Source organism: Anarrhichthys ocellatus, unplaced genomic scaffold (genome assembly GCF_004355925.1).
Source record: "Anarrhichthys ocellatus isolate YVR2014 unplaced genomic scaffold, GSC_Weel_1.0 scaffold68, whole genome shotgun sequence".
In the NCBI taxonomy this organism is placed as follows: domain Eukaryota; kingdom Metazoa; phylum Chordata; class Actinopteri; order Perciformes; family Anarhichadidae; genus Anarrhichthys; species Anarrhichthys ocellatus.
The window spans coordinates 837,350-847,768 of NW_022280098.1; the positions used below are offsets into that span (position 1 = coordinate 837,350).

The 10,419-nt window shown below is 44.5% G+C and overlaps 1 pseudogene; it reads right to left on the bottom strand.

The window, feature by feature from the left end:
* Positions 1 to 2,186: 2,186 nt before the first annotated feature.
* LOC116397559 (B-cell lymphoma/leukemia 11A pseudogene) overlaps positions 2,187 to 10,419 on the bottom strand; it is a 22,850-nt pseudogene continuing 14,617 nt past the window's right edge.

A 10,419-nucleotide genomic window follows, 5' to 3' on the forward strand; every position in this document is an offset into this window, starting at 1 on the left:
TGTGGGGGGGGAGGGCGGTGGGGGGGGCGGGGGGGGGGGGGGGTGAGAGAGACAGAAGCACACAACAGAACAGGCCGACATCAGCTTGCATTACTGCATACAGAATGGCAGCGGGGGGAAAGGAGGTCCGAACCAAAATAACAAAGAAGATATGTACAACCACCTCTGTGGACAGGACGCGATGGCCATCTGATGGCCCATGGTGCCTCCCAGTGCCACGTACTTTAGCTGCTTTTTTTGTGGGGTTTTTCCATTTATTTCTTTAAACATACAAATAATTTGCACTATATTATCCTGCCAAATTAAAAAAATATACCGTGGCAGCTTGGCATTTTTTTTCCACTACCAAAAAAAGGTATGGTAAATACCTTCAGAGAGAACAAGCAACAGTTAAAAATACGAGCCTCAATATAAATACTATAGTGCCTACTCTAAGTGAACATTGAATTCAAATACAATTCTAGAAATACAGAAAAAGTAGACCGTAAATGTGTTTAAGCATAGGAACCGACATGAGTGTGCATTTTCCTATATTTTAGTTCTTTATTATATATTCATATATAATCTTAATCATTTCCCCAATGCAAATTGTATTTCAACCTGAAGAGCTGTGAAGAGCCGCGGCAAAATCAAATACAAAACCATCACAGATTTTTTTGTTTGTTTGTTTTTTCGTCTTTTTTTTAATCATTTCATATATACTGTGATCTGAGTCCGGAACACCACCAAGACGCTGAGGAAAAGAGAAACGACAACAAAACTTAAATACAGTTTCCCCCTAAAAGATAGTGACGTGTTATTTGCAAAAAGCGTTTATTTTCATATCTAGAATTAAAGGAAGATTAATACAAAAACAGAGTATCTCAGGGTGAGCAACACGGTTTGAGTGTCTGTGTCTAGCCAGCAAGGTCTATAGACTTTTAGGTGTAGATGACAACAAAGTTACGATACAGCTCCCTAAGAAAGGTTGAGTTCTTCTGTGGCAGACGAGTGCTTAATCCTGTGACCATGTGGGAGCATTGCTTACTGATGTAACTCGCATTAAACCTTGTTTTTTACAGACCTTGCCAACAGGGTGAATATTCAGCCCATGCTTAGCACGAGGGTTTCTAGGGGTAAAAAATTGACAAATGGTCAAAGGTGAAAGGTCAAGGTATATGAGGGTGGAGTTGCTGGCAACAGATTATGTGTCTCACCTCTGCTTTTAACAATGGGACTCTGGTCATTTCAACAGTGTTTCCCCTTCAGCGTAAACTTGTAAACTGGGAAAATTGAAACAGTGCACTTCATGTCCTATAAGTGAAAATCTAACTTTCAGACTCAACCCATGTGACCAACGTTGCATCACTGTGGAGAGATGTCAGTACTTGCTCTCAGGCCGTGTGACATGTGCTGTACTGTGAACAGCTTGAATGAAACTCGACGAGGGAAAGAACTCTTCTTCTGGGTTGAAAAGCAACAGCAAACAATACAAAGGTGCCCTGCATTAGCCTATGCATACTGATTCTAATCATCACATTCACTCTTTTTAAGAGCCCTGGAGGAGAGATATTATTATTGCAATTCTTTCTTTTTCTTCTGTAATTCATGGATAATAACCCTGTTTTGATTAAAAAAATGTAAAGTGGCAGAGATTGCCTCTGACCGCCTTAATATGTTGGTAGATTCCAGTTCTGTGTAGCTTTCTGTCTGTCTAGCTTGAAGTTATTTCAATGCTCTCAAATAAAGTTAGTAAAATACATTACTTTATGCATTGTTCCACACACTGACATATCGATCTACAGCACACGGCTGAGAAGGGTCATGTGTCTAACCGTGACCCTTCTCAGCCGTGTGCTGTATCCCTCAAGTCCAGGATTGTATATTACAGATTACCTTTATCTCAAGAGTACCTCCTTTCCGGAAACAAAACGACAAATAATTCAGATATACACAATACTGCTTGCACCATGCTTGCCATGAAATCCACATATTAAAGATAGCCTATTGAACATGTAATAGGTAGCTAAATGATGATCAGCGAGAATGATCTGATCTTTCATCATGAATTGTCACAGTCCATTTGAGCAGGCAGGTGCTTGATGCAAGGACCTTCCCTGGGTGGCTTCACCCTTTCAGCTCCATCTAATGTGAGCCCAAACTTATACCAGATAAGATTATGGCCAATGCAGTCTTGAGAAATCAAAGGCACTCTTTCTTATTCTACCAAATGATAGTACAAATTGAATTCTTAGCACACCCATGTCTTTTTGAAAGAATTTTGAAGGCTGTTTTTACTTTCAGTTTAGTCATCAAGCTAATGCATGTTTTTTGTCTTCTTTTTTTGAACCCTGTGTGAACATGCTGTCTTTTATAAAGATCAGGATGAGTGCATTTCCAGGGTTGTATGAGGAGGGTCGAGTCACAGACTGTTCACTTTCCATGTTACAAAACAAAACTGTACATGATACGTGTTACAGAATGTATGCAGCGTGGATGTAGCTTTCTTGTCTTTTCTCTTTTTGAAGAATTAAAAAGAAAAAAACAGAACAAGAGAAAAACAGCAACACATTTACTCAACAACTAACCAACCAGGGACAAGTTATTTTCTATTTTTCTTTTTTGATTAGCAAAAACATACTATGCATGCTGACTAATTCTTAAAAATGGAAAAGGAAAACTCAAAAAAGAAAATAGTACACAACATGTAAATTATTGCACAAGAGAAAGGCTCGAAGTTTCACTTCAATGCAAGAGTATTGCCCCTATACAGATCATGCATTCAATGGGTAATGGAAACGGGGTGTGCTGGTGCAGAGCACATGGTCTTAAGCTTCCACCAGACTGGCAAAAGTGGAGTGTTAGGGTTGGGGCAATTCTACAAGGGGCTGGGCATAAACAGGGGACTGATGGCGGACATAGCTGTGGGGGAAAGGTCCCATAGTTCGGCCTTCTACTCTGACTTTATTTCGGTACTCAAAGGACGGTCACTGTGCCATTTTTTCATGTGTTTCTCCAAGGTGCTGTAGACACTGAAGGGCATCTTACAAATTTCACACTTGAACACGTCTTTGCCCACCTGACCGTGAGTCTTCATGTGGCGAGTAAGTTTGGAGCTCTGGGCACAAGCATAATTGCACAGATCACACTTGTATGGTCTCTCCCCTGTGTGGCTGCGCCGGTGTACTGTCAGGTTACTGCAGTTCTTGAACACCTTGCCACAATACTCACAAGTATCACTCCTGCGGCTTTCCTTGGAGGTGGGCCGCCCATGACCCCCAAGGTGTGGTGTGCTGCCCCCACTGCCTGTACCACTGCGGCCCGACATCCCGCCGTCTAGTTCACCTGGAGGAGTGGAAAAACGCAGACTGCCGTTCTCTGAAGAATGCTCGGACGAAGAGGCAAAGGGCGATTGTCTGGAGTCCCCAAAGTTCAGAAAGGGGTCCTTGAGTTGTCGTGAGGCGGCATAGCCAGCCAGCCACTGGGAGTAGACATTCTCTGTGTTAGGGATTGTGGGAGTGGGCAGGTCAAATTCCTTTTCCAGCTTGATACGTTTAGAGAAAGGACTGAGTGGAGTGGGGCTACCCAGAAGCAGTTTTTTAGAGAGGCCGACAGAGGCAGATTCGTTAGGGGACGCTCCCCGTCCGTTGACTGTCGAGACAGAGCCCTCTGCCCCACGATCTGTTTCCAACACTGAGTCCCCATCACACATTTCACGATTGTGGTGATGGTCTTGGTTGAGGTGGTGGTGCAGGTGGTTTTCCTTGGCCATGGCATTTCGTTTGTGTGCGCTGAGGGCTTCGCTGAAGTGATGCATGCTAGCGGCTAGGCCCATCCCTTGCATCACCTCAGGTAGCGAGCGTGGAATGGAACCCTCATCAGCAACTCCTCCCCGTCGGCTTCCTATACCACCATTGTTTTCATGCTGACGTGCTGCTTCAAGGTTCAAACCAAAGTGATAGCTATTGTTCTTTCTTCTGTCTGCCCTCTCTCTGTTCTGCTCTTCTTCCTCCTCTACCTCTTCTTCCTCCTCCCCCTCTTCCTCCTCTTCTTCCTCTTCCTCTTCTTCTTCCTCCTCTTCCTCTTCCTCCTCCTCCTCCTCCTCCCCATTCTCACGTAGCATGCGGTTATTCTCACTTTTCAGCTTGGCCACCACTGACTTAAGGGCATTGCTTGCACTGCCCAAGTGCTCGCTGGTGCCAGGCTCTGGGGAGGAGGCTGTTGAGAGACCATCTTCCGACTTGCCTGTGTTTGGCGAGGACGATTTGTGCATATGTGTCTTCATGTGGCGTTTCAGTTTACTAGCCTGTGTACAAGCATGATCACATAGGTGACATTTGTACGGCTTCTCTCCTGTGTGGCTGCGCCGATGCACTATTAGATTACTCTGGAACTTGAAGGCCTTGCCACAAAACTCACAACACTTTGATTTCAACGGGGTGGTGGAGGAGGGTGTTGCGCCTGCTGAAGGGAGAGGGGTGGTAGGAGTGGTCTGAGAGCCCACAGGTGACTGCATGGAGCCTGGGAGAGGGGGTGGGGTGGCAAGATATGGAGGTTTGCTGCCCCCTGCACCTCCTCCACCTCCGCTTCTTCCTCCTGTCTGGAATGGTTGGAGCAAGCGCTGCATGTGGCTAGGCCGGCTGGGGGATAGTGGGGGAGTGGACCCTGAATTGTTTCCCGCCAGCTCTCGTAGCCGCCGCGAGAAGTCCATTGTCGGAGTGGGGTCCAGGGTCAGAGGGGCATTCAGGCGCAGCACCCTGTCAAAGGCACTCGGGTGGTGGGCTGCCAGCGCCAGCTCCTCTGGGCTCAGGTGGTGTGGATCCAGGTGGTTCCTTGGAGGGGGACTGAAGAGAGGTGGCGTGGGAGGGAAACGCTGAGGATGGCCCCCACCAGCAGTCCCCATGGCACCAATTCCACAGCCTATTCCAACGCTGTCCCTTCCACCTGAGACCGAGCCGGGCATGCGGAGGAGGTTGAAGGGGCTTGCATCAGGAGGCAGATGGAGGCCGGGAAGTGGAGGGTGCGAAGGGCAATCTGCGCCCCCACCCAAGGAGGAGGGTCCACCCATGCGTGGGGTGAGAGGGCTACCGTGTTCACTTTCCAGGTAGATACGGAAGCCATGGGTGTTCTGAGCATGCTGCAGCAAAAACCAGGCGCTGCCGTATGACTGCTTACATGTAGTGCAGGTATAGGTGGTCGGCTCCTCCTTACCTGATGTGAGAAGAGAAGAAAGAATCGGGTTAGGAGGAATTTTATCTGAAATATCTATAAAACAGCTATAACATTTATGTATGAATCTGCCAGATTAAGAAAAATAAAAGATTGTCAAATCCTGCAATGCTGTTAATTTAGGAGATTTTCACACAGTTGCACAACAGCACTGTGTGCAGAATGAAGTCCAGGCAGGAGAACTCTTTTCAACTTGGCTGAACCAATTTTTCATTTCAACCTTAGGCCTAACTATTACAGCTTTTAAGAGTGGTTGGCGCATGGTGTTGAGGGCTTTCCAAATACAACAGTAGCTGTTATTGAGGTCATGCCCCACATGAGTAGCATGTGAGAAGTAGTCTGTGTTTGTGTGTGTGTGTGTGTGTGTGCATTTGTTCTTCTCTCACACTGCTCTGGGACATCATTTCTCCCTTTAGACTGACTGTGAGTCCTCTATTGTCAGCAGAAGAACAAAGAAACAGGGCTATCCCGGCGGACGACCACTTCCCACTGATCTACCAAAACAGAGGCTCAGTGATAAACACACATACACTCACAAGCAGGAGAGGCAACAAAGGAGAATCCTTTACACTTTGAAAATGAATGCTTTCTTTCTGTATCAACAGCATACTGTATATACATGAAACAAAGATATCTGACCCACTATAAAACAACTACTATAGACGAGAGAGGTTAAGACTGGTGGTTCATTGTTTCAAGGTATAACCCAATCAGTGAATCCTGCCTCAGATATGATTTTGTATATTTGCAACCAAAAGAATGAAAATCAAATGTATGCAAGTGTATTCATGTACAATGTATTCTAGTCATAGTCTCTTATGTGTAGTGTTTATTCTCCTACCAACACAGATCACCCCACTGACAAATGCACATCACACACACTCCCCGATCGCACAGAGAGAACAGAACACCCCCGACGCCTGAGGAAAGTAAAACAGTAGGAGTGGAAATTATATTTAGGCTCCAACTGGAGAGGAAGAATAACCTCTTCAGTCAGCCTCAGAGCTTCTTCCCTCAGTGAGGCATGCGGAGTCACTTTCAGACGACGATGAGAGGAATATTTAAAACAATAATTGCCTTTGAATGGCCTCTGCAATGATGACCTGTGGTGGGACTCGCAGCGCACGTGTAATCTCATTAGGGGTCCGAATGGACAGCCATCAGTTCGTTTGAAGATTAAATGACAGACAAACCCCCCGTCGCTGCCATTCAGAGCCTTCCACTACTGAGCAAATTCATACATATTACACACAACCAAACAAATAATACTTGAGTATATGCGGAGTATAGACATTTATGTTTCGGGTATCACCATCAACAATGCAGATGAACTAAAGAGTTAAGGGCACACGAAAGAGCTACAGACAGAGCTGGTTGAAAATGGGCAAAGTAACCCTTCAAGACCAAAGTGCTGCCACTCTGGGATTTAAAAGGCACTTTGTTCACCTTTCTATACTAAATAAACTAATTACAACACATGTGCAGGTACTTGCACATATATAGTAAAGCCTATAGCAGGTATATCAGAAGAGCTAGAATACTGACAGACAGCCCTGATACCCCAGAAATGAATGCATTGCTCCGTTAACGATTAACCAAGATTGTTTCCAAAAATATCTTTCTGAATCAAGTTTGTGGGAAAAAAATTCTAAATCCTGATTCAAGCTGATGTGTGAAACTGTTGTCTTTCAGGTGTGGCATATTTAAACACAACCATTATAACAACAGCCCAAAAGTTGCAAAACTTATAAATTATAAATGTGCTGAAATATTATTGCACAATCTGAATAAATAAACAGGTGTCCTTTTAGGGCTCGCAATATTGATGCTAATTATCTCCGGGGGGGGGGGGGGTTCTTGGGTAAAAAGCTATTTTGCCATAATGTGTCATGAACAATAAATTACAAAACATCCCATTTAAGTAAGGTGGTTTGTAAAAAAACACACAAAATAGGATGAATCACTTGCTAATTACCAGAAAAACGAATATGAGAAATTAGCAGCGATACTAAAAGGATGTCATGGTTTACATGGAAGCTTTTATACATTTTAACACTGCAATTTACCTCTAATAGCCAGAAAGAGAGAGTCAAAGAGGTTGTAGTGGGATAAAAAATAGGATTTAACACAACACATCTGCAAAGGGAACATTTAGTGTATGTGCGTTAAAAACAGATGTCATCTCCCTCACGTTGGAGCACTTACTTCACAACATTAACACACATTTAAATTGAAAAATATACAATTTTATTTCCAAGGACTGTATTTAAGTGAGAAAGTATGGCGTTTTATCGTTGAGTAGACAATGTGTTCAAGTGCCTCTGTACAGATGGGAGTCCTGTCTGTTTTCACTGTGGAGGGAATCTTCCTCCTCTTTGACCGTCCCTCCCATTCTCGCTGTCCGTCTTTCTGCACACACATGCTTATTCCACATGACCAAGAGTTAGGAAAGGCAGCTAGATAATGGATCATTAAAATTGGCACAAATTACCACTAATTGTTGGCACCTGCATTGGATCTAACCTGTGAATATCATTAGCATTATCAGGACGAGGGAGAATTCTTTTTCTCTGTAAACCACTCTCATCCTGTTGGTATCAGACAGTGTTAGACAGTATTTCGCAAAGATGATCCTTTAGGTACACATTGCTTCAACATGGGAACCATCATTTATCCAGCAAGGGGGCAGTCCTTTCCTTTATTCACCAGATATAAGGTGTGGGCTCTGCTTTTCTTTCACTTTAAAAAGTAGCATTTCCAGACAGTACTTTTGAAAATGTAAAATGTCTCTCTCACTAAAGTAACAGCCTGATCTTTGCATTCATGTACACACGAATGACATTTATTGGATGGAAATGTAGAGCGGGCGTAATGTCCAACCTGTTCTCAAAAACAGGTTGTTTTGTTTTAAGAGTTCTTTTGCCAAGAAAGGTTGAAGACCATTGATTTTACAACCGTTTGTGTGGTTGCATGGAACGGGTAAGGAGAAGCACTGAGTCAGCATATGCATAGGGCCCCGGATGTGTGCGCTACATCCCCCATTTAACCACATCTGCTTCACCCGGGAAAATACTGTCAATTCATGAGAGTAAAACTTTTGCGTAGGATGTCGACAGCACAATGAACACAGAGCGAAACATGGACCATGTTTTCAGAAGATGTGGGTAAAATATTGAGCAGAATAAGTGCGAGGCACAATAGTGTAACTCTTGAGCTAATACGCTCCTTTTTGACTCTGAGCTCAGACTTGTCTGCGCACTGATTGAAACTGTAAGGTTAATGGATTTTAGAGTAGGCGACCGCTACACTCTGTCTCTCTGTAATATACTCCCATCAGCCACTTCATTAGGCAAACTCTTCAGCACTGGGAGGTAGAAAAATGAAGTGAGGAAGCAGAGCGGAGAACGGTCGATGAAGACGGATAGTTAGCGAAAGGGAAAGAAAGAGATGAGATAAGGAGAAGTAATCCCTTTGGTTTAGATGGAGGTAACAAATACCTGCTGCAACTTTTTAAGTTTGGATACAGCAGGAATGTTAAGTAGGGAAAGAGAGGAGGAAGGAGGGGGAGAGGGAGGGAGGGAGGGAGGGAGGGAGGACAGGGGTAAATAATAGTATCCGGTTCTTTACCTGGGGTAAATGTCAAAGCCATACAGCCACTAGTGAGACTCCAGAGAACACACACACGTACAGTTCCACAAATGTCCTACAACTCAATACCGGCCATGCTACAGTGACAAGCACACGCATTAAGCCCTATTAAGCCAAGGGCATTGCCTGTGGTGCGAGATGGGAGAGGGAGGCAGTAAGGCAGCTTGGCTCATGTTTCACAACACCTTTCTTTGTGTGTGCGTGTGTGTGTGTGTGTGTGTGTGTGTGTGTGTGTGTGTGTGTGTGTGTGAGGGAGGGAGGGGCAGCAACTTCCCCTAGCTCTATCCATCCCCCTCAACAGGAAGTTTAGCGCTCTGATCCGATGGCTGTCAAATGAGTTGAAATGAAGCCGTGCAAACTGACGAGACACTCTATACGTCCAGAGAAGCTTTTTCTCTTCTGGCTAAAATACACAGAAAACACACTTTTAAATGCATCAAATCGCATCAATGACCAAATGCACAGTTGGATTATTGCTGAGTGTCATAATGCCAATAAAAACTGATTTTATTTTTCCATTCTTATTACATTTTTTGCTTTGGTGAAAGATTTTCCTGACTTCATATTCTAGGCTTAATCATTTCTTACGTCAGCTGTCTTGTGCTTGTTGCTCTAACCGGTGACAAAAAGCAACTCCAATAGAAGTTTCACAATGTACGTAACATTGAAATATATTGTGGAAATGCCTGCAGGTCATAGAAGAACATGTGTGTAAAATGAGGTGAATGTTTGATGATAAAGATGCCCTCTCTCCTCTTCCCAATAGACTGCATGATATACATTTCATCACGGGTACATCTGTGTGGGCTGCACATGTTCAACAGAACTCAAAATGTGCCATTTTGAGTTCTGTTGTTGGTTTGAACATGTCCGAACACACGACACACAGAATGTGGTATGCACAGAACTCTGTGCACGTCCGCTGCTCTAGAATGAATAAGGTGTGTTTGTGGTATATGGAACGCTTTGACAGCAGCACATGAGGTGAGCAACACATTTACAGTAAAGAAATCATGCTCATTCTGTCCTCTACATTAGCTGGATTGCCACCAACATGTTCCTCTCTGACCAGCTGTAAAACAAAGATGAATGCCAGAGCTTGGCTACCAGCTGGGACAGACCTACAATTACCTAACTGGCCTTATATGGAGAACCACCATTTGTTCTCCTTTTTGTGTCTGTCCTCTCTATCACTCCCTTCCTTCTGTCTTACCATCCTCCGTCTCTGTCTCAATATTTACCATCCCTTACTTTCTTTGTACTATCAGGACCCTCTCCTCCCCACCTCCTCCATCCTCTCCCCCTCTCCCCCTCTCCTTCCACCCATCCTGGCTCTCTGGAGGTGTCCTTGGCTGGGTCCACCTCTGGGTGAGTTGATAGTAATTGAGGTAATGGAACATCGCTGAAACCGGATTAGGTACACATACTGGGAGTGAGGGACGATGTCCCTTAATACAATTTGGCATTTCTGTCTGAGCTTCAGGCTTTCGGGATCTGCTGCTTGTATTTACATCACAGTCTACCCTCGATCCCCCCCCCCCCCCCCCCCCCCCCCCCCCCCCC